The sequence below is a fragment of the Meriones unguiculatus genome, chromosome X (genome assembly GCF_030254825.1).
Source record: "Meriones unguiculatus strain TT.TT164.6M chromosome X, Bangor_MerUng_6.1, whole genome shotgun sequence".
Classification (NCBI taxonomy): Eukaryota; Metazoa; Chordata; class Mammalia; order Rodentia; family Muridae; genus Meriones; species Meriones unguiculatus.
Window position 1 is genome coordinate 15,400,140 of NC_083369.1, and position 24,631 is coordinate 15,424,770.

The 24,631-nt window shown below is 38.5% G+C and overlaps 1 long non-coding RNA gene across 15 annotated transcripts in view; it reads left to right on the plus strand.

The window, feature by feature from the left end:
• Window positions 1–24,631, plus strand: part of LOC110543739 (uncharacterized) — a 38,191-nt gene that overhangs the window by 6,714 nt on the left and 6,846 nt on the right. For 8 of the 15 annotated variants that reach the window (XR_009588510.1, XR_009588512.1, XR_009588509.1 and 5 more), the window contains one exon: window positions 10,580–10,716. The exons of 1 other annotated variant lie outside the window; for it this stretch is intronic. This is a non-coding gene — a long non-coding RNA (uncharacterized LOC110543739). Of the gene's footprint in view, window positions 1–4,064; window positions 4,291–4,551; window positions 4,720–10,579; window positions 10,717–21,051; window positions 21,146–24,631 lie in introns of all 15 variants that reach the window. 6 more of the 15 variants (XR_009588514.1, XR_009588517.1, XR_009588516.1 and 3 more) reach the window with 4 other exon arrangements.

Sequence of the window (24,631 nt, forward strand, 5' to 3'; positions counted from 1 at the left end):
ATTCTTTTCCAAGTTGTATCATATGTCTTTGATTAAATGCCATTTTACAATATAGCCTATCTCTGAACATGGTACTTCAAGTGGGAATGCACAGCCAAACACACAGTTTCCTTTTATCCTGCTTTTCAGGATTCTTTTTTAAAACTGTATTTTGTTCTTTTTGTATTCTTATTTCTTTGCTATGATTTTTGCTTGTTTCTGTTCACTAGAAGCTCAGTTGTACCAAACTGGCCTTTGTTGTTATCTTTAGGGTATGTTTGGTTGTTAACTAATTTTTCCTGTTGGGATTTCCTGTAGGGGCTCCATTCTTGACTATTGAATGAATAAACACATATTGCCAATATTGTGTCTTTAAGACTATTTTTAAATACAAGTGAAGAATTACTGAGAAGTTGGTTGTGGTGTCGCACATCTTTAATTCCAGCACTTGGGAGGCAGAGGTAGGCAGATCTCTGTGAGTTCAAGGCCAGCCTGATCTACAAAGCAAGTTTCAGGACAGCCAGGGCTATTATATAGAGAAATCTTATCTCAACAAACAAACAAACAAACAAAAACAATAAAAAACAAAAAAATGAATGTGAGATATGAAAGTGACCCATAATGTTATCTTTTTCTTAGTTTTTTTTTCTTTTAACTGTTCCATCATGTACAAAATAAAAGTTAATAAGCAAAGAATAATAACCCCTAAGAAAAAAACACAAGCTGGGCATGGTGGTGGATCTCTATAACTGAAGCACTCAGCGGGTTGAGTTTGGAGCAGGAGGATTGCTCAGATTTCAAAGCCAGCCTCGACTGCATAGTGAGCTCCTTTCTCCAAAAGAAAAATAGCATTTTAAAAAGGGTTAGAATGCACATAGCTCAATTGGAAGAATACTTGTCTAGAATTCTTGAGGCCTGGCACCACATAAACCTGGTGGCACATTCTTCTAATCCCAGCATTCTAGATGTGGAGGCAGGTGGATTAGAAGCTCAAGGTCATACTTGCCTACACAGGATGTTCCAGGCCAACTTGGGCGAGAGACCCTGTGAATAGAGGTAAGGGGATAAGGAGGTAGGAAAGGAAACAACAAATAACATGACATAAAGCAAAATAGTAAATATGACACATTGACCCTCATAAATACATGCACCCTGTTTGCGAGCAGTTTAAGGGAGATGGTGAGTGGGAGAAAACAAACAGCTTCGGTTTAACTGTACTCACAGTGAGAAAAAGAACTCTATGAAGCTTGTATTTCATATTAGGATAGCATTGAAAAAAAAAGTTCAGTTGTGACATGGGATCCTTCCCGGAATGGGCTCATGACAAAAGTCCAGTTCCTTCTGAGCAGTTACCTGAATTTGATCTAAGCAATTGAGATTATGTTTCCCTCTTTACATACGTGTAACAGAAAAGTTACTTCCGCATGTATGGCCCTATGGGATCCATTGTGTAAGACCCTATGGCCTGCATTCTGTTTAGGTCACTTATCAGAAGTTCTTGTTGTGGTCTTGAGCTCCTCATCCAGAATGTTTTGAAAGTGGCATTTTTCAGATTGATGCACTTCTTATTCTGCACAAGACATTACAGCAGGGCCCTGATTTCTGATCTCACACAGGGTAAAAGGCCTGTCTTTAGCTAGTAAGCCCCGACAGGACTGAACCCTATCTCACTCTCTGGCTTCCCTTCCTTGTTAGTCTCCCTATATTAATCAGACTGGCATCAGCTGACACTTAGAGCCACAACTTTTCTATTGCATGTATACAATGTATTTTGCATGTATTGCAACATTGCATGTATACAATGTATTTTGTATACATTATACATGCATACAATGTATTTTGTATACATTATGCATGCATACAATGTATTTTGTATACATTAGGCATGTTTATATTGTATTTTGTATACTTTATGTATCTTTCCCCACTCTCTCCCAACTTCCCAGATATTCCCCCCACATCCCCTTCCAACTTTCTTTTTCCTTTTTCTTTAAATTTTATTTCTTTATTTATTTATTAAAATTTATTCACTTTGTATCCTTGATGCAGCCCCTTCCCTTGTCTCTTCCCAGTCCCAGCCACCCTCCCTCTTCTGCACTTATGTGCTTTCCCTAGTCCACTAATAGAGGAGGACCTCCTCCTCTTCTATATGACCCTAGCTTATCAAGTCTCATTAGGGCTGGCTGCATCATCTTTCTCTGTAGCCTGGCAAGGGTGCACCCCCCCCCAGGAAGAGGTGATCAAAGAGCCAGCCACTGAGTTCATGTCAGAGACAGCCCCTGTACCCCTTTACTAGGAAACCCACTTGGAAACTGAGCAGCCAATGGGCTTCCTTTGAATAGGGGGTCTAGGTCCTCTCCATGCAAGGTCCTTGGTTGGAGTATGGGTCTCTGCAGGACCCCCCAGGGCTCACATATTTTGTTGTTCTCCTGGTGGAGTTCCTGTCCCCTCCAGGTCTTTCTGTCTCCTTTGTCCATTAGGTTTCCTGCACTCTGCCCAAAGTTCCGCTCTGAGTCTCAGTATCTCCCTCAATACCCTGGTGGGTAGAATCTTTCAGAAGTCCTCTGTGGAAGGCTCCTATACTGCTCCTTGTCTTCTCCTACTTCTTTTTTTTATTAAATTTTTATTTTTTTTATGTTAGTTACAGTTTATTCACTTTGTATCCCAGCTGTAGCCCCCTCCCTCATTCCCCCAATCCCACATTCCCTCCCTTACCTACTCCTATGCCCCTCTCAAGTCCACTATCTTGTTTTTTAAAGTGTAAACCCATAGTCCAAAATTAGTGCTCCCAAAAGCCATCCATTGGATTGTAGTCAAACTACTAGGGACCATGCCCCTGAAGAAAGCTTCAACCAACAGTAGCTCCTCAGCTACAGGTAGGGCCTTGTGAACCCCTTTTCTCTCACTTTCAATGGCAAGTTATGATGGCTTTCTTTCCTTCATTCTTTTGTTCTTTCATTCTTTCTTTATTTTATGTAAAAATACATTTATTTTCTTTCTTTTTTACATCTCAGCCCTTTTCCCTCCCTGCTCTCTCCGAGTCTTTTTCCCATCTCCCTCTGCCCTCCTCCCCAACACTCCTCCTCCATTTCTCTTGAGAAAAGGGTCGGTCTCCCATGGCTATCTATCAACCATGCCATAGCAAGTTGCAGTAAGACTAGGCACCTCCCCTCATATGGAGGCTGGACAAGGCAACCCAGTAGGAGGAAAGTTGTCTCAAAAGCAGGCAAAAGAGTCAGATAGCTCCTGCTCTCACTTCTAGGAGTCCTCACAAGAAGACCAAGCTACACAATATAGAGACAGAGGGCCTAGCTCAGAAAATACAGGGTCCTTGGTTAGAGTTTCAGTCTCCATAAGTCCCTGAGGGCCCAGGTTGGTTGATTCTGTGGGTTTTCTTTTGATGTCCTTGATCCCTCTGGCTCCTGCAGTCCTTTTCCCCCTCTTCTACATGATTCTCCAAGCTCTGCCTAATGCTTGGCTATGGGTCTTTGCATCTGTTTCCATCAGTTGCTGGGTGAAGCCTCTGTCTGATGAATTGGGCTAGGCATCAGTCTATGAGTAGAGCAGAATATCATTAGGAATCATTTTCTATCTTAGGTCTCTGGGCTACCCGGTGTATGTGATGATGCCTTTCTTAAGTTAGCACACTGTGTGTTCATGCTGTATGGGTTTTTAAACATATATGTGAATGAAGTAGGAGATTCATCAATGGAGTATTCTGTAGCCTTATCATAGAAGTGGCCATTTTATATATAACTGTACCTGGAGGACATAAGCTGAGTACAGAAAAATGACTACTGTTTTGTCTGACTTGTCTGTAGACTCTCAAAATTGTGGAACTCACAGTAGTAGTGAATAATAGATACCAGAGGGTGGGCTGGGGAGCAGGTGATAGACATGGAGACATGTTTGTCAAAGGATACAAAGTTCACTTAGAATAAGAGGAGTAAGTTTGGGTGACCTATTGTTCAACATGGTGACTTAATAAGTAAGATACTGTGTATTTTAGGTTTGCCAAGTCATTGTTAAGTTCTCAGTAATAAAGGAAGTATTTTAGGTGATAAATGTGTTTCTTATTTTAATAGAAGCATTATCAAAACAAAGGCTTTGCAAGATGGTGCAGTGAGTAAAGTCCTTGTCATCCAAGTGTGAAGAACTGAGTTCAAATCTCCAGAATCCATGTAAAACCTGACATGGTAGTAGGTATCTCTAATACCAGTGCTCCTATGGTGGTCTGGGAGGTTGAGATAGGAAAATCCCCAGAAACTACTCCAGAACTATCGTAATAGGAGCCAAGAAGTCATTTTTCCTGTAAGTTGTTTCTTCTCCCTTCTCCACTTTTCCCCTACCTGCCTAACCAACTATAACAGAACATGGGTATAGATAGTTTTATATGACAGACTGCGTATTAGTCTTTTTAGTCTTTTTTACCTCCGGCATTGTATCCTTGAGCTTTGCTATGAGGATAAGACTGCTTTATCAATCAACGGTAAACAGTGATCAGCTTGTGTCTCCCTCCCTGCATTAATGAAGTTTGAGACTTAACTGATTTTTTTTTTTAATTTTTTTCAGACAGGGTCTCACTATGTAACTCTGGCTGTCCTGGAACTCACTATTAGATCAGAAGGGACTTGAACTCACTGAGCTCTACCTACATCTGTCTCCTGAGTGCTGGGATTAAAGATGTGCACTACCATGTAGTTGATCGGATATTAGACTCTAAACGGCTTCTCCACTCCAGTTAGTTCCCAATGTGATATTATTAATACTACCATGCCTAGTCAGCTACTTATTTCTTGACTTTTTGTTGGGGTGACTGTCATCTTTAGAAGTGTTTCTCTCTGTGTCAGTATACACATGTTTTTACAGATGTATGTATCCATATGTGCCAATGGTCAAAATTATGTGTTTTCTATCATTGCCTACCTCATTTATTATTTATTTTTTTCGTGTGTGTGTGTGTGTGTGTGTGTGTGTGTGTGTGTAAGAGAGATGTTGGGGTGTGGGGGTGATCCTCAGGTGTCAGTCCTTGGTTCCCATCTTCCTACAGTGTATTTGCTACGTACACCAATTCTGCTAGCTATAGATTCTCTTCCCATTTTGCTCTAGGGTTGTTGCACTCATTTTTTTAAAACTTTGTTTTATTTGGGGTTCCTAAAAGTGTCTCCCTTCCAACCCCCCAACCCTAGGTAGGAGAGAGTAGGTGGTTAATGGGGAGAGGCAGTGCACTGTACTTCCAGCTGTTTAGGGTCCATGGGTTTTTTGTGGGCTGCACCAGTCTCTGTTAACAGCATGCAGCAAGCAGTCTCCACCAAGCCTCTACATTGAAAAGTTCTGTGTCTCTCCAAACTACCGTAGCATCCATCTCCAGTCTCTCCAAACTCCCATACTTTCTCTTTTTGGGCTCTCTTATTTATATCCCTCAGAGTCCTAGACCACTCCCCTCTCCATGATGCTTCAGGCAGGCCATTACCAGCTGCCAAAGACCATGCCCTGCAGGAGGCAATTATCAGCTATGGACAAACTAAAATCCCACACTTGGGATTAAAACAAAAACATATTTACATAACATAACTGAGTTTTTTTTTTTTTTAAACCAAAACATTGTTTATATAGGAACACTGAGATCACAAATGCATATTACTGTGCTAGGCTTTCTGTGAACTCCAGGGAGTCAGACTCAGGTCTTCACACTGATAACAACAAGCACCGTACCTATAGATGCATCAACATGGCCCCTATACAGTGTTTCTTATATTCTAAAATATGTGGCTCATGTACTTGGCGATTTTTAGGCATCCCAAATTCTCCTTTTACTTTGAGTGATCCTTCCCATGCCATAGCTCTAAACAAAAGCTAATCTACACATCTGTGTAGCATTCCAAATAAGCACCCCATTGATAAAAAAATAATTTTAATCGGATGAAGATTTTCCAAGTGGCTCAGAAACAATATCTCAGTGCGGCCTTGTTATAAATTGAGTATTCCTATCACCTCCATTGAAATCTAATCCATAATGTGATGGTATTTGTTTATGGATATGGAGAAAATAATGAAGTCACGAATGTGTCACCCTTGTGAATTGGATTATCTCCCTTACAATAAGAAGCCAAAGATCCAGCTCCTTCTGCAGTGGTTTTATACAAGATGTTGGCAGTTTGCAGCATGGAAGAAAATACTTGTCAGATCCCAACTGTGCTGCCACTGTGATCTCAGACTTCTGGCTCTCAACACTGTCAGAAATGTTTCCTTCTGCATTGTAAGGACAAGCATGAGTATTAGCCAGTAAACTAATGAACAGTTTATATCCGATTCCCATTTATGAAGTAATTGGGAGATAGAGCTGCTTGTTTTCATTCCTTACTTTGACTTTGTACTGTGATATTATTGTTTCATTCCTTACTTTGACTTTGTACTGTGATAAATGTACTGGAGTAGCATTTTTATTATATACATGTCATCTAGTGTAATATTTCCTCAAAGCAGACAAAATTAGCATAAGCCTGTAATTCAGTGATAGTACATTTTGGCACTATAGCCTAAAACATCTTTTGAAACATCTGTTGAAACATCTTTCAATAGTTACAAGATGAGGTAATCCCAAACACTTTCTTAGCCAGTCAAGTTTGCCTTGTCCGGTGTTGTAACCATCTGAAGGAAAGGGCTGTCTCCGTATGCTGCATCCCAGGGCAAGATGATAAAGACTCCTCAAGATATGCTTCGTAGAAATCTCTGTCTTGTCTTTTCTTAAACTGAAGCAAACATGGGCAAAAACCCAATCTTCTACAGAGTAGCTTAACTAACAGCTGAGGGCCTCCCAGCTCTGCAGACCACACCTAAGTTTTACATATTGACTACAGGATCAATGGCCATTTACACTAAAATACACAAGTACAAACTTGGGACACATGTTTCTTTTTTGTTTTGATTTCTTTTTCTTTTTCTTTTTTTTTTTTTGAGACAGGGTTTCTCTGTGTAGCCTTGGATGTCCTGGACTTGCTTTGTAGACCAGGCTGGACTCAAACTTAGAGATCTACCTGCCTCTGCCTCCCCATGCTGGGATTATAGATGTGTGTCACCACACCCAGATGGGACACATGTTTCTTATTAAAGATCTTATTATACAAATGACCTGAAGGGTTACTATATTTCATTCTGATGCTGAACACCATGGAGATACACTTATTTGCTATTTTCCTTTTAGTGTAGTTTGGAGAGTACATTACTCAGTAGCCATAGAAGTTTCTCTCATTGAAATTTTGAAAGGATCTATGAAAATGGAATATCTCTTTTATGTTAGCCCCTTAAACTGTTTTAGGACTTCCAGCTCTACGCTCCTAAATTCCCAGGACTTTATCTTGATGTGTTCAGACAGATTCCCATACACACTTGAATATCTTGAGTATCTCACTGTCCCAGCACTATGAGTGTCACTAGACACACCTACCAGAATTTTGGTTGTATTTCATCCTTGAGGTCACACAGTACAAGAGCCATGCCTTTGGATACAGCATCCTCCAACTGGAGCACAGGTTTTCAGCCTCTCATGTATAGTTTTATAGTCAACGTCTTCAGCATAAGACAGGTTTTATTTTGAAAATTTCCCTAAATATTCGAGTTGTATTCTGTCTGACAAGTGTCGGTCTGTCTACTCTATGATATCTTTTGCATCAGGTTTGAAATCATTCCTCTCTCCTGTTAGAATGCTTGAGACAGCTGGGAACAAGGCCCAGACCTTCAAAGAGAGCTTCTCCTGGCTTGTCAGTCCCTGACATTTTCTGCTCTTTCCCGTCTGTCGTAGATCACACTTCTCTCATCTTTGTCCTAGTCCTGAAACCTCTCCAGCCTGTGTGGGTGGGCTGATACCACCCCCTGCTACTGCTTTGGTAGGGTAAATTAGAAGCACAGTTGGTTGTGGCCTTCTTTTTGGCTTCTGAGTTTTTGCCCATGCAGTCTCATCATCAAGCTGACAACCCCCACCTCAGCATTCCCTAGAGCTCAGCAAGCTGAGAATGCTCTGGAACATACACATTTAATTTAAAAAAAATAAAATTATGTCTCTGGAGGAAGGTCATACTTTACTTAACCTGTTCGCTTATTTGTTCAAACCACTGTCACCCTCAATAGCACAGTTACCAGTACCGTTAAACTTTCATGAGTTATAGGATATTAAGCCTGAAAGCCATTAAGAAAACAGGCTCCATTAGGTAAGGTCCTTCCCAAGGTTCTGGGAAGTTGTACTTTGGCGTTTATTTGTTTCTAAGAACTTTCTCATTTCCCACCTGATTTCTTCAGTAACCCACTGGATATTCATGAGTGTGTTGTTCAACCTCTGTCTATGTGTGTAGTTTCTGTAGTTATTCTTGCCATTGATTTCTACTTTACCGGGATCTGATAATATTCAGAAAGTTATTGTCGTTCTTTTGTATTTTTTGGTCAGGATTTCGATTGTAGCATAGAACATGGTCTATTTTAGAGAAGGTACCATGAGCTACTAAGAAAGTTTTATATTCCCTACCTTATATCTGATAAGTTTATTTGTTCTATGTACTCTGAATTTCCTTTGTTGATATTTAGTTTGGGTGTCTTATCTAAAGATAATAGTGAGATCAACCAGTATGATTATATCAGGACTTGGGTGACCTTTTATACCTATTAGTGTTTGTTTTATAGCCCCAGTCTCTACTGTTTTCTCTCCCTCTTTTCTATCCATGTCCCTCTTATTCTCCATCTCTCTCTTTCCCCACTCTGTATTCTCCTCTCTCTTCTAAGCTCTCCCACTGTCTCAGTTTTGCCTTTTCCATAATAAACCTCTTTGTAACCACACACACAAAATTTTAAAGCCCCACCTTTTGGTGCTTCTTGATGAATTATTCCCCTTATTCATACACAGGGGCCTGCTTTATCTTTTTAAATACTCTTTGCTTGAAATCTTTTGTGAGGTATCAGAATGGCTATACTAGCTTGTTTTCAGTGTATTTCCCTTGACGAATGGTTTTTTTTTCCTTTGGTTTTCCATGTTGGTGTGTAACTTTATCAGTGATGTGTATTTCTTGGAGAAAACAAATAGCTGAATCTAGATTTTTAAATCTGTTTAGACAATCTTTGTTTATTGGCGAGTCAAGGTCATTTACATGTACGGTTACTGCTGACAGATGTTTACTACTTCCTATATTTTGTTGGTTATTTTCCTGGTTGATTGCAATATTGTTTGTTGTTTTTTTCTGTCCTATTACTCTTGAGGACTGCCTGGCTTACTGAGTTGGACGTGGTGGCTTCCTTCCTATTCATGTATTCATCTGTTCTCCTCATGACATTTATTTCTTGCTATGACACTCCTTTAAGTGCCTTCTGCAGTGTTGTTCTGGCGGTCAGGGACAGCTGCAGTTTTGTGCTTGAAACGTCTTCTCTATCAGTTCTTCAAAACACTTTCTCTGGATATAGCACTTTTGGTTTGTGGTTATTTTTCAGGGCTTGAAATACGTCATTCTACAGTCTCTGGCATCTAGAGTTGTTGATCCAATGGTCTGATGTTATTTTGATGTTTCTGCTTTGTTCGTGTTTTTTCCTTACGGCTTTTTTGCTTGTTTGGGAGGTTGTTTTGTTTGCTTGCTTACCTCCTTTGAGACAGTGTCTTATGTAGTCCAGATTGACCTTGAACTTACTGTATAGCTATGGATGACTCGGAGTTTCTCATCCTCTTATATCTACTTCTGATATCAGAAGTACATGCCTAGGATTGCAGGCATGTACCAATACATATGACTCCCTTACAGCTTTTGTCTCCCAGAGACAGGGTTTTTCTGTGTATGCTTGGCTCTCTGGATTTGCTTTGTAGACGAGGCTAGCCTCAAACTCAGAGATTTGCCTGCCTCTGCCTCCAGAGTGCTGGGATTACAGGCATGTGCCACCAAGTCTGGCCACTTATGGCTTTTTATAATGATATTTATTGTATTTGTCTCTGTGTGTGTGTGTTTTATACTTGTATGTATTTGTGCACACATGCCATGGAAATTTCAATTTTCTTGCTCAATTTTTCTTCTGTATTCTCATTCTTTTGCCAATGTTGCTGGTATTTTCATCTGTTTTTGCTGACTAGTTCCTCAGGGTTTCCTTGTATCTTTAGTTTTCATATCCTACTTTGAATACATCTGCTTGTTTGTATCCTCTTTCAGATCATTTATCATTCTTATCAGTAGAGGTTTGAAATGTTTGTCTAGCATTTTGTCTATTAATATTTTTGAACTCTGTAGTTGAGGAACTATGATCTTTCTAGGAGAGTCTGTGGCCTTGCTTTATGTTACTTGTGTTTGTGTGTTATGATTTACACACCCCTTGGTAAATCTTGTGGCTTTACTTGGGAATCTTCTTGAGCAGCTGCTTCAGTGTCCACTCCTACTGAGAGAGGAAGAAAGTGCTTCAGGAAGTGGCTTCTGTTGCCCAGAGTGAGCCATAGTCTGCTTACTTCCTACCATTTGTCCCTCTTTTCTGTGTACATCTCAGGTTTCTTCCACTTACTGTGTGGATATCCACAGGGATTCCTGTCTTTAATTTGTGTCTAGGTTTTTTTTTTTTTTAATTCTGATTCTTTCCTTTGCAGGTTTAGATGAAGGAAACTTCTAGTCTACCATTGCCCAGAAGTCTCTGACTGACTTTCTTGACCCAGACTCTCGCAGTCATGGGTGGCTTTCCCCAACTTTTAAACCAATGGATGGCAGAAGCCAAAGGAGCTGAAAAGTAAGTCACAAAAGTAGAAACCTTTTGGTGTTCTCTTCATTTTCAGACTGTATCAAATTTCTGTTGGACTTTATTTAGATCTGAAACTATGGCAGGAAAGAGAATTTTTCTGTGAGCTAGTGAACAAATGGAAGGATTGAAGATTTGAAGCAGGATGAAGGCACATAGAAACTACAGCTTAGGACCCCCCTCCTCTCTTTCTTGCTGTGTCTTGCTTTTGCTCTCTCTCACTCTAGCTCTCACTCTTTACATTTTTTCATTAATTAATTTATTTACTTTGCATGCTGGTAGGAAGTTCCCCCTCTCCTCCCAGTCCCTCCCTATCACTTCCCTTCCCTTCCCCCTGTTCCTCCCTTTCTTTCTTAGAGAAGGGGAGATGAGATTTTCCATGTGTATCAGCCTGCCTTGGCATATCAGTAGGACTGGGCTCATGTTCTTCTATTGAGGCCAGACAAGGCTGCTAGGACCCTCTCTTAAACAAATACAATTCTATTTTCACTTCTAGTCCTATTCATGTTGGACTGTTTCTCCAAATTTGAAGTTCTACCTCTAGTAATCTAAGAGTCACAGAAGGAAATGATTTGCAATTTGGAACAATGGTGTAAGGAAAGGTTCAGCCCTTGTTATAAACTGAAAATAAGTAGCACTGTCACAGTCTTTTCACTCGCTCTGTGAGCAAATAACCCTTTCACAGAAATAGGCTAGCCCCACCCATGTTTTTGCTGACATGAGCAAGTACGTTAACCTCGTCAAGCTTCAGTTTCTCCACTTTGAAGAGCTACCAGTCCCTATATTATTGAGCTGTTCAATTGAGAACACTTGGCAAATCCGTGACTTCTGTATCCTTAACCACGTTTTCCCTAATGAAGAGAAATGGAGGAAGAGTGGATGGGGTGGGGCAGTGAGATGGGTTCATTCTGTACAGATATGGGAAAGTAACAACAACAACAAAACCCTTCAAATTTATATGGAAGCACAATAGATCAAGGATTGCCAAAGCAATCCTGAACAAAAAGAACACCACTGAAATTATTACCATACCTAGTTTCAGGTTGTACTATTGAGCTGTTGTATTAATGAAAACAACATAGTTCTGGCACAAATATAGACACAGTCAATGGCATAGAATACAAGGCCATGATAAAAGTTAAGACAACTGCAATCACCTGGTCTTTGGCAAAGATACCCAAGCTACATACTGCATCTTCAACAAATGGTGCTGTTACAGAACATGAGTAGCAATGTGCAGAAAAATGAAACTGGAACTTGACCTAGTTTCATCTGACCAAAAATCAACCAACCAACGAACCATAAACAAACAAACAAACAAAACCAAGCATATGGCTCCACATAGATTGAGGACCTCAATCTAAGATCTCATACTGTGAAATTTCTAGATTAAAAAGTAGGAAGTATGTTTCAACATATGGGCACAGATAGAAATGTTCTAAATAGGATTCTGATAGTATGGGAAATAAAACCAACAATTGACAAATGGGGTCTCATGAAAATAAAATGTTTTTATATAACAACAAAAACTATCAACTGAAGAGTTAGACCAAAGAATGGCAGGAACTTCAAAGTATACATCTGTCAGAGGTTTAGTGTCAGGAGTTTATAAGGAAGTTTTATTTTATTATCTTTGAGATCATAATTACAACATTTCCTTTTCCTTTTATTTCTTCGAAATCCTACCACCATCCTCCTCACCTGTCCTTCAAACTCACCTGTTTTTATCACTGTTGTTACTGCATGCATACACATACACACACACACACACACACACACACACACACATTTATTCTTAAATATGATCTGTTTGTTCATTTAATCCTGCTTGTATTTATGTTTTCAGGGCTGACTATTAGGCCATGGACAACCAGTTGCTATGTTCATTCTAGGAAGGACCTCCTCTCTTGGTAAAAACTAAACATCAAGAAAACCAACAACCCTTCTTGATTAGTTTCTTTAGGTGTACAGATTTTAGTATGTTTATCCTATATTATATGTCTAATATCCACTTATGAGTGAGTGTATGCCCTGTGTGTCTTTCTGCTTCTGGGATACCTCACTCAGGGTGATCTTTTCTAGATCCCATCATTTGCCTGCAAATTTCATGATTTCCTTGTTTTTAATTGCTGAGTGGTATTCCATTGTATAACTGTACCACAATTTCTGTATCCATTCATCAGTTGAGGGGCATCTGGGTTGTTTCCAGCTTCTGGCTATTACGAATAGAGCTGCTACAAACATGGTTGAGCGAATGTCCTTGTATACATATATGTATACAACATATATGTAGACATATATTTTGGATATATGTCTAGGAGTGCTAAAGCTAGACCTTGAGGCAGCACTATTCGTAATTGTCTGAGAAAGCACCAGATTGATTTCCAAAGTGGTTGTACAAGTTTAGATTCCCACTAGCAATGGAGGAGGGTTCCCATTTCTCCACATCCTCTCCAGCATGTGTTGTCACTTGAGTTTTTTGATCTTAGCCATTCTTATGGGTATAAGGTGAAATCTCAGGGTCATTTTGATTTGCATTTCTCTGATGACTAAGGACACTGAGCATTTCTTTTAAGTGTTTATCTGCCATTTGATATTCCTCAGTTGAGAATTCTGTTTTGCTCTGCTCTCTACCCCATTTCTTAATTGGATTACTTTTTTTTTTTTTCTGCTTGACTTCTTGAATTCTTTATATATTTTGGATATTAGCCCTTTGTCAAATATAGGATTTGGTGAAGATCTTTTTCCAATCCGTAGGCAGTAGTTTTGTTCTGGCGGCAGTGTCCTTTGCTTTTCAGAAGCTTTTCTGTTTCATGAGGTCCCATTTATTGACTGTTGATCTCAGAGCCTGTGCTGTTGGTTTTCTGTTCAGGAAGTTGTCTCCTGTGCTAAGAAGCTAATCAAGAAGGAGGACTCTGGGTAAGATGCACAATCCTCATTCAGAAAGGCAAAGAATATGGACATGAGAAGAGGGAGAAAACAGGGAACAGGATAGGAGCCTACCGCAGAGGGCCTCTGAAAGACTCTAACCTGCGGAGTGTCAAAGCAGATGTTGAGACTCATAACCAAACTTTGGGCAGAGTTCCCTTATGAAAGAAGGGGGAGATAGAAATACATGAAGGAGACAGGAGAGCCACAAAGAGAGCAACAGAACCAAAAAATCTGGGTATAAGGGTGTTTTCTGAGACTGATACTCCAACCAAGAACCATTCATGGAGATAACCTAGAACCCCTGCACAGATGTAGTCCATGGCAGCTCAGTGTCCAGTGGGTTCCCTAGTAATGGGAACAGGGACTCTCTCTGACATGAACTGATTGGCCTGCTCTTTGATCACCTCCCCCTTGGGGAGTTGCACCCTTACCAGGCCATAGAGGAAGACAATACAGCCAGTCCTGATGAGACCTGATAGAATAGGATCAGATGGAAGGGGAGGAGGACCTTCCTTATCAGTAGACTGGGAAAGGGGCATGGGTGGAGAAGAGGAAAGGGGGTTGGGAGGGGAAGAGAGATGGAACTACAGGTGGGATACAAAGGGAATAAACTGTAATTAATAAAAATAAAATATTTTAAAATAAAAAAGAAAACCAACAACACAGTTAAAAATGATCTAGAGAACTAAACAGAGTTTTCAAAAGAAGCATTGTTACATCATTAATAAGTGTTTAGCTTAGTTTTTGTTTGTTTGTTTGTTTGTTCTACTTTTGTAGAATTACTGGGCCTTTTTTCACTTCTATCAACAACATAAGAGTGATCCAATTCCTGACATTGTCATCATTTGTTATTGTTGCTTTAAGAAAGTTAACTATTCCATTTATTGAAATTTCATTTAACATATAATTCATTGCTTAGATATGCAGTATTCAGATGTTTTTAATACATGTACAAGGTTGTATATCAATTAGCACTAATTCCAGAACATTTCCATTACCACAGAAAAAGGAACCCAATATTCATTTTCATCTCTCCTCTATGTACTTGCGTAGTCTAGATATACCAAATAAATGGAATTTTTTATAATACATGACCTTTTTTGTTTGCCTTCTTTCATTTAGAATAGAATTTCAACGTTTGTCCGTACTATAGTAGCCTTCAAATTAATTTCAGTTGCTGTGCTTTTAAATTTCAGAATTTCTTTTAATTTTTTTTATAATTTCAAAATTATTGTTAAATATCTGTTTAAGTAGGTGTCTTTTTAACATATTTTATTATATTTAATATATTTTATTAGCTCTTTTAGTATTTCATGTGTGTTTTGATCATTTACATCCCCTTCCCCAAGTACTTCTAGATTAAATTACCAGTAGCTGTTTGGTAGGGCTGGATCTACCTTCCCTCTTCATGCTGGGCTATATTCTGGCTTAAGCTTGCATAGGTCTTTTGTATGCTGTCACAACTGCTGTAAGTTCATATGTATAACTAAATGGACTTAATATTAAGCTGACACTTATACTTATATATTGATATCTTAATGAATCTTTCAATCCTCACCAGAGAAGCTTCTCTTCTCAGTATTTAGGGATTAACACAGAGATCAACAGCTGACTATGCTATAGAGAATAAGAGACTGGGAATTTCTTATTCTGATCTTTTCTAGATCAAATCAGTTATGTGAAGGTAATATATTCCATATGATTTCAATTGTTTTATGATTGGTGGAATTTGTTTTAAGGCCCAGGAAGCAGCCTATACTCCTGTACTTTGAATACACATTTTCATTCATCTGAATTCTTTATGCATTAATTTGCACCAGAATTCCCCTTTCATTATTTCCATTTTACTTCTGTAGCTACTTATACTTCTGTAGTCCAAGTTTTAAGCAATAATAAGTTTCTTACATTTCTTCTACTTCTCTGTGTGTTTGGGGATGTGTGTGGAACATACTGCCAATATAAATTTCAGGTCGGGAGAATACTTTCTTAGCTGTATTTTATATAATTGCCTGTGGGTGGTAGCAAAGCAACAGAAATACCAACTCCTTTTCCTTCATCCTTTGTGTTTTAAAGAAACAGAAATGGGTGTTTTCTGCTGCCTTGAAATACATTTGCCAATTTCAGATGTGAGAAAGATTTATTATTTGTAAGTGTTATTACAAATGGTAGGACAAGTTTACATTTGCATATTTTATTGGCTATTTTCCCCTTCTAATTTATCTCTTTGTTTCTATTGTTCATTTTTCTGTTCAAGATTAAAAGGAAGACTTACTGCTTTTTCCATCTTATTATTATTAAAGTAATATATCTCATCATGGAATATATCTCATTATATCTCAAATTAAAAATATGAGAAACTCTAAGAAGGAAAATAAAATCTACATTGTACCATTAGTAACATTTTAATATGTTTTACTTATTCCTATATTATTAGTGTTAGATATCATGAGCATAAATTATTTATTTTCTCCCATTTACTTCCTAATTTTTAAATAAAATTGATAGTGACCCTCTATCATTAAAGTGTATTCTTTACAGTAAATAAAAAATTTTAAGTACAAGGTACTATCTGTAAAAGAAAGTGAATAATGGTATAAGAAGATACTTGACATTGTTCTCTGGCCTCTATGTGCTTATGTGTATATGTATACACACACACTTTAAAATAATAAAAAATAAGTTTTTTAAAAAAAACTATAAAAATTAATTGAAATTGCTATACTCATTTGGAAGAAGTTACATAAAACAATTAGACTGTATGCATGTAACAATAATTGAAAAAAAAATGAACCCATGAACTTGAAAGAGAGCAAGGAGGAGTACAGCATATGGGATTTTAATGTTTATCCTATATTATATGTCTAATAACCACTTTGGGTGAGTATATACCATGTGTGTCTTTCTGCTTCTGGGATAACTCACTCAGGGTGATCTTTTTCTAGTTCCCACCATTTGCCTACAAATTTCATGATTTCCTTGTTTTTAATTGCTGAGTAGTATTCCATTGTGTAAATGTACCACAATTTCTGTATCCATTCCTCCATTGAGGGACATCTGAGTTGTTTCCAGGTTCTGGCTGTTACAAATAAAGCTGCTACAAACATGGTTGAGCAAATGTCCTTGTTGTGTACTTGAGCATATTTTGGGTATATGCCTTAGGAGTGGTATAGCTGGATCTTGAGGAAGCGATATTCCTAATTGTCTGAGAAAGCACCAGATTGATTTCCAAAGTGGTTGTACAAGTTTACATTCCCATCAGCAATGGAGGAGGGTTCTCCTTTCTCCACATCCTCTCCAGCATGTGTTGCCACTTGAGTAGTCCATTTTGTTTTGTTTTCTCTTGTTTTTAGATAGAATTTCTTACTAGCCCATAGCTCTCCAAGTAGGCTAGTCTGGCTTTCTAGGGAACCCCAGGGATATAAGTATTTCTATCTGCACAGTTCTGGTATTCACAAGCACATGCTACCACATCTGGATTTGTTGTTTTTTTTTTTTTTAATTTTTTGGTGGATGGGTGTGTTGGTATATGTTTGTTTCAGTAGACCTGAAGAAGCTGAAAGAGGGGGTTGGATCTGCTGGAGTAACAGGTGGTTGTGAGCTTCTCAGTGTGAGTGTTAGGAACCAAAATTGGGGCATCACTCCAGTCCCTCAGCTGTTTTTATTTTATTTTTTAATGCATAAATTGGCATTTACTGACCCTGGAATCACTTTTCCTAGTTGTTTACTCCCCTATTTCTCAGTATTAAACTAGTTAATATATTAGCATTATTTTGCTAGTTTTACAAACAAACCAACCTTCTTTTAATTTCTTACCACAAAATCTCCATTGCTTTTGGGAGTACATTTGGGCTTGAGTTTTCCCACGTTCTTTTTGAAATACAGTCAGTTCTTTTGTGGACATTTCCAAAGCTCTCTGGTTTGGGGAACTCTGGTCCATGCAGGAAAGTCTTTGAGTCCTAGCTAGGGTCTGGGCTAGGTGGAACATGCTATTTTCCTTCTGGAACCTCTTTTCTATGGACAGGGTGCTATGACGGTAATTTTTTTCTCAACTCCTCTAGTAGAGCCTCAAGCTAATGAGGAATGTCTTGGCAAAGAACTCATTAACCAGGACTTTAAAACCAGTAACTCAGAGGTAGGTTCGATGAAAAGTATTGGTAATTTGGTGCTCCTGATAACCTACCTTAAATTAACCCTTTACTAGGAGCTACACCTACCTGGAGTAGAGTTTCTCACAAGCTGCACTGAAAAAAGAGGGAGTGGGTCATGGCTCAGTAGCAGTTACAGTGCCACAGACTCTTCCACTTTCTCACCAGGATTTAGCATATTTTATCAAATAGTTGTTACTTTATTTTCTGCATGAGTTTGGTGTAATTTTCTTAACTCTAATTGGCCACTGTCCAAATCATCTTCACCATTTAAAATTGTTTTTCTGGAAAAGGAATAGTACTCAAGGCTTTCAATGCTTTTATCCTGTAAAGTGGAATTCTCTGCCTAGTAACAGACTTTTTGAGCTTAAATTCATCATTCTTCAACTAATAGTAGTATGATTGAATAAAACTGAAGTCTTACAACAAGCAAAGAGTGAAATGTAAGATTATACTACTCAAGTGGCTTAGAAAAAGTTGTATATGAAGGATATTAGAAATTTGTATATACAAATTTTTATGTAGAGTCCTGTGGCCACATAGCAACAGTTTAGTCAGCCATGGACTGCATATATGGTAGTGGTCCCATAAGGTTATAGTGTAGCTGAAAAGTTCTCATTTTGCCTAGTGTTGCCTCAGCCATTGCAATACCATTACAATAATCATTATATTTGTGAATGCTGGTAAAAATAAACCTACTATGTAGTTTTTGCTAATAAATTGTATACACTCTCCACTTTAAAGAAGAAGCGGCCTGCCGTAAGACAGTATACTGTGTTACTCCTGCAGCAGATTAATATATCTTTTGTTTACCTGGTGTCTTGAGTGCATATAGAGACCATCTAATTTGCTTAAGTACAGTCTGGTTTTACACATCACAAAAATCACTTAATGACCTGCTCTTAGATTACATCCCTAATGTGAAACAAGTCATGACAACATATAGAACAGTGATAATTATATTAAATATGTGTGTATTTTTAAAATATAATACATAGATAATATTTAGTGGAAATAAGTTAAATAAGTTCACAGCAGTAATCTGTATGTTGTAGAGCTGTTATTTTTCTCATTATTCAGAGAAGTCTAGCTTGTCATGTTTTCAGTGATGTTCATCAATTGCTGTATGAATAAAAATTCCTCAGAATTCTTTATGAAAAAATATTTACAAAGCATCAAATCTGTACATCTAAAGAAACTAATCAAGAGAGAGGACCCTGACTAAAATGCTCAATCTCCATCCTGAAGGGCAAAGAGGATGGACACCAGAAGAAGAAGAAAACAGGAAACAAATTAGGAACCTGCCACAGAGGGCCTCTGAAAGGCTCTGCCCTGCAGACTATCAAAGCAGATGCTGAGATTTATGGCCAACTGTTGGGCAGAGTGCAGGGAATCTTATGTAAGAAGTGGGAAATAGTAAGATCTGGAGAGGACAGGAACCCCACAAGGAGAACAACAGAACCAGAAATTTGAACACAGGGGTCTTTCCAGAGACTAATACTCCAACCAAATACCATGCATGGAGATAACCTAGAACACCTGCACAGACATAGCCCATGGCAGTTCAGTGTCCAAGTAGGTTTCATAGTAGTGGGAAGAGGGACTGCCTCTGACATAATCTGATTGGCCTGCTCTTTGATCACCTCCCCCTGAGGGTGGAGCAGCCTTACCAGGCCACAGAAGATGACAATGCAGCCACTCCTGATGAGAGCTGATAGACTAAGATCTGAAGGAAGGAGAGGAGGACCTCCCCTATCAGTGGACTTGGGGAAGAACATTCGTGAAGAAGGGGGAGGGAGAATGGGATTAGAAGGGGAGGAGGGAAGGGTTTATGGGGGAATACAAAGTGAATAAAGTGTAATTAATAAAAGTTAAAAAAAGAATCACTATGATTGTATGCTATCATCACAAGTCTATAAATATCTATCTTGGTAGTGAAAAAAACACTAGAAAAGTATAGTATGTTGGGAATTAAATAAAATACCGATTAATTACCTAGGGTTACACTTGTAATATTGAATAATTGGACACAACAGATAATAATGAGACCATTTAGGGGTACTACAAGTTTGATTTTTTTTTTTGTTAACTTTTAAATAAGCATACACATGCTCATTTTGGCATATACTAAAATTAAAGTAATAGAGAATAGATTAGCATTTCCTGTTGCACAAGGATGACAAATTCTTGAATCATTCTTTATTTAAAATAAATAAGTAAAATATAAGAAATAAACGTCATTATAGTATTTTCATATGCTCATTGTTCTTATTGGTGCACCTCCTCTAGTCCCTCCACCCCCCCTTATTCCTGATCTCCATTTTCCCCCACAAAATCCTTTTCTTCAGTGTCACATATATTCTAATATCCCTTTCCAACCCCCATCTTAAGCTATCCTCTTTCTATCTCACAGTCGTCTTTCTTGATTCATGACCCTACACCACCACACACATACATGCACACAAAGTAAAATTTATAATATTAATGTTTGAAAAAAATGTACGAACAATATTTTTCTGAGGCTGGCTTATTTGACTTCTAGTTCCATCCTTTTTACCCATACGTGTCAGGATTTCAATTTTTGTAGCTGAAAAAATGTGTTGCATATATGTACCATATTTTCTTCATTCACCTGTTGTTGAACATATATAATGCATCATTTCCTAGCTTTTTGGAATAGTGTAAAAATAAACATGGATATTTAAGTATCTCTATATAAGAACTTAGAATTCTTTGGGTATAAACCCAGAAATAGTATAGCTGAATCACATGTTCGTTCTATTCTTATTGTTTTGTTTGATAAATCCTCACAGTTTTTTTCATAGTGGCTTTACAAATATTCCCACCAGCAGTGTATGTTTCCTTTTCCTCATACTCTAGCCAACATTTATTGATATGTTTTTTGTGATATTAGCCATTGTGATTGGGGTGAAATGGGATCTCAGGATAGTTTTAGCGTGCATTTTCATGATGGCTTAAGGATGTAGAATACTTTATTTATTGGACAATTATGTTGTTGTTGTTTTTTTAATTTGAAAGCTGTCTATTCAATTCATTAGGCCCTTTATTGGCTGAGAGATTGGTTTTTATCCTGGTAAATCTTTACAGTTCTTTGTGCTTTATAGCTATTAACCCCTGTCTGATGTATACCTGCATGGATTTTCCTTTCATTTTATAGGCTAGCATATTACTGTGGTAACTATTTCTCTTGTATTTCTTTTGTTTTCTTTTTTGCTTTGTTTTGAGACAGACTCTCATGTAACTGAGGCTGGACTCCACCTCAATAGCCAAAGATGAACTTGAACTCCTGATTCTCCTGTCACCAGCTTTTGAGTTCTGAAATGGTATGTGTATACCACCATGGCTGGTTAATGCAGTGCTGGGGACCAAACCCAGAGCCTCATGCATGCTAATCAGGCACTACCAACTGAGTCACACTCCAGCTCAGCTTTCTAATTCCATGTAACCCATTTGTGAATGGTTGTTCAATTTTGGAGTCATTTCTTGTGCTATTGGAGTCCTTTTTAGCAATTCTTGCCTATGATGGCATCTTGAAGTTTTTTACCCTTTGTTTTCTACTGTAAGTTTGAAGGTTTAACTAGAAGATGGAAAGGCTTTTTATGCTCGTGCAAGAATTACTACAATAGTTACATTATTGAATTGATTCAACCTAATCCCAATCAAAACTCCAATGACATTTTTCACAAAACTAAAACAAAACAAAACAAAAACAAAAAACATTAAAACAGTCTTATAATACATATGGAAGCACAAAAGACAGGACAACCCTAGCAGAGAGTATAATCCTAAAGCTGTCATAGTACCTGATCTCAGATTATATTACAGAGCCAGAGTGGTAAAGATGGTGTTACATTGTCATAAAAACAGACATACAGATCAACCAAATCAAATACAGGACCCACAAACAAACCCACACGGCTACAGCTACCCAGTTTTTGACAAAGACGTTAAAGCCATGGCTGGTGGGGGCGTGGGGGGTGGGGGAGGAGCTTTTTGGTAGTCTCTAGGAGTCACAATGATGAGGCTATGTTGGGTTTGCCAAAATTTCTGAGTCAGAAAGGCATAACTTTTTGCTTCCTTTCTGCCCTTATCTTTCAGATGCTATCCAGAGTCTAGGCATGCTTTCTCTGATACTCTTGATTTCTTTGCACATAGACACACACTTAGCCCCACTGTCCATATTTCAAATACTCAGTGGTCACATACATATAGCTGCAACTACATCCCCGGAAGGTCTACAGCATTTCTATTGCTGTGGAACGTTTCAGTGAGCAGTGTGCCACACATACACACATTTTTCTTTTCTACCGAGGGCAGTGGTGTCTGCCTTTGATCCAAGAATTCAAGAGGCAGAGACAGGCGGACTTCTGTGACTCCAAGGCCAGCCTGCTATGTACAGAGTAGTCCAGGGCTACATAGTGAGAATCTCTCTCAAATTTTGTTTTCTGTTTTCCTGTAAACTTAAAAACTCATAGTTTGTTATTAACAATAACGATCAGATAAACTCTTTTATAAAAAAGAGCTAAGAGATTAAAAATATAATCCTGAGAAGAATTCTAGTACATAAGATAAATCTATGAAAATTGTTTTTCTCCAAAAGCAGTAAAAGAATGCCTGTTTTGAAAATGAATGTTATATTTCTTCAAAACGCATCTTAAAATTATTGTGGTGAGAGGCTCTACCTACCAGTGGATGGAAACAGATGCTGAGGCCCATGGCGAAACATTAGGTGGCACTTGGGGAGTCTTGTTGAAGAATTGGGAGAAGGCTAGAAGGATGCTGGGGTGACAAGACCTCCACAAGAAGACCAACATAATCAGCTAACCTAGACCAATAGGGGCTCACAGAGACTGAACTACCAACCAAAGAGCAAGCATGGACACGACTTAGGCCCCCTATACACATGTAGTTGATGGGCAGCTTGATCTTCAGGTGGATCCTCTAGCAAGCAGAGCAGAGTTGTCTTTGACATGGACTCTGTTGCCTGCTTTTGGATCACTTTCCGCTAATGGGGCTGCCTTGTCTGGCCTCAGTGGAAGAGGATGCGCTTAGTCTTGATGTGACTTGATGTGTCAGGGTGGGATTGTGGGGGGCAGAGGGGAGTTCCTTTTTTGAGGAGAAAGGGAGAGGGGAAAGGAGGAAGAAGGGGGGAGGGTGGGACTGGGTGGAAAGGACGGAGGGGGTGTGATCAGATTGTAAAATGAATAAATTTAATTTAAAAATAAAATAAAATCGACCACTATTGTATGTTGGTGATCTTTGACTGTCAACCCCCAAAAGACTTGTCAAAATGTTATATCCTATGAAATAGAAGAATAATGTAAAATTACACTTTAAAACAAAATGTTGGGATTTCTTATGTTTACTAAATAACAGATTTTATTATTAGATTTTTTTGTTAAATATGAAATATTTTACTAGGCTTCTGTGTAGCCTTGGAGTTGGAGGTATGTGGGGTGTGTGTACTTATCTGTGTGCATGCTCACATGTGTGGGTGTGGGCTTGTGTATGCATATACCCATGCCTGTAGAGGCTGGGCATTGATGTTAGGTATCTTCCTTAATTGCGATCCACTTTACTTTTGGAATCAGAGTCTCTCACTGAACTTGGAGTTCACAAATATGGTGAGATCCGGTCAGCAAATCCTAGGGCTTTTCCTGCATCTGCTCAACATGCCTCTGGACTTCTCTTTGTACATGGATGCTAAGGATCCAAACTCAGTTCCTCACAATTGCATTGCAACAACTTTAACACCTGAGCCATCTTTCGAGCCCCCTGTGTTTTATTTAAGACAGAATCTTACTGTGTAGCTCAGGCTAGCCTCAAATTCATGGTGATCCTCTTGCCTCCCTGATGCTGTGATTAAAGGCAGGTGCTGTCATGCCTGTCTTGTATTTTTGAACCCTTAATACCAAGTCATAATAGAAAACACAGCCTCTAATCTCCAACATAACAGAAACAAGCAAGAACACAAGGAACCATGAAGCCCAAGTGCATCTGAAAGTACTCACAGTAGAGTGTGGACTATAAAAATTGCTAGGTTAAAGGCCTTGAACACTTAGTCTTTCTTTTTATTGAATTCTAAAGATGTCTGAGTAGGGAGCTTACTTCCTGTCATCTTTGTGGCCTGCTGTTTTTCCTGATTTTACTTTGTGGCTCCTGGGACTATCCTAGGTTATAGGCTTTGCCGTAATAAAGGGGTGTATCACAGATATCTGGTATTATCAGCAGAAGGCAAATGGAATCTGAAATGTGGATAAACAGTGCTGGTGAAGTCAGAAATCCTTTTTTTTCTTCTAAAATTTTCCGCACAGCCTCATTAGACAGCATATTGCCAAACTAATGGGTGTAGTCCCAGAAGCATAGGCATGAGCAGTGACCATTGCTGTTTTTAAACATATATGTCTTTACTCCTAGGACTCATCATTTGCTGATCTGTTTGCCTCTCTTTTCTTTCTTATAAAATCCTTCATACAAAATTCATTAACAATTTTCTTTTTTCCTACTTATTTTAAAAATATGTTTTTAATTGAAATAGAATTATATCACTTTCTCCCTCCAGCCCCTCCCAGGTATCCTCCTTCCAATCGTCCCATGTCTCCCCCACTCTCAAATTGATAGCCTCTTTTTTTATTATCATTGTTACATACACACACACGTATATGTGTGTGTATGCACAAATACATAAATATGATCTGCTGAGCCTGTTTTTGTTGTTTGTGTTTGTATGGTTTTAGGGCTAGCCACTGTGCATCAAATAACCAATAAGGGGGTTCATCCCTGTGAGAGGCTTATTCTGTTTTTCTTAG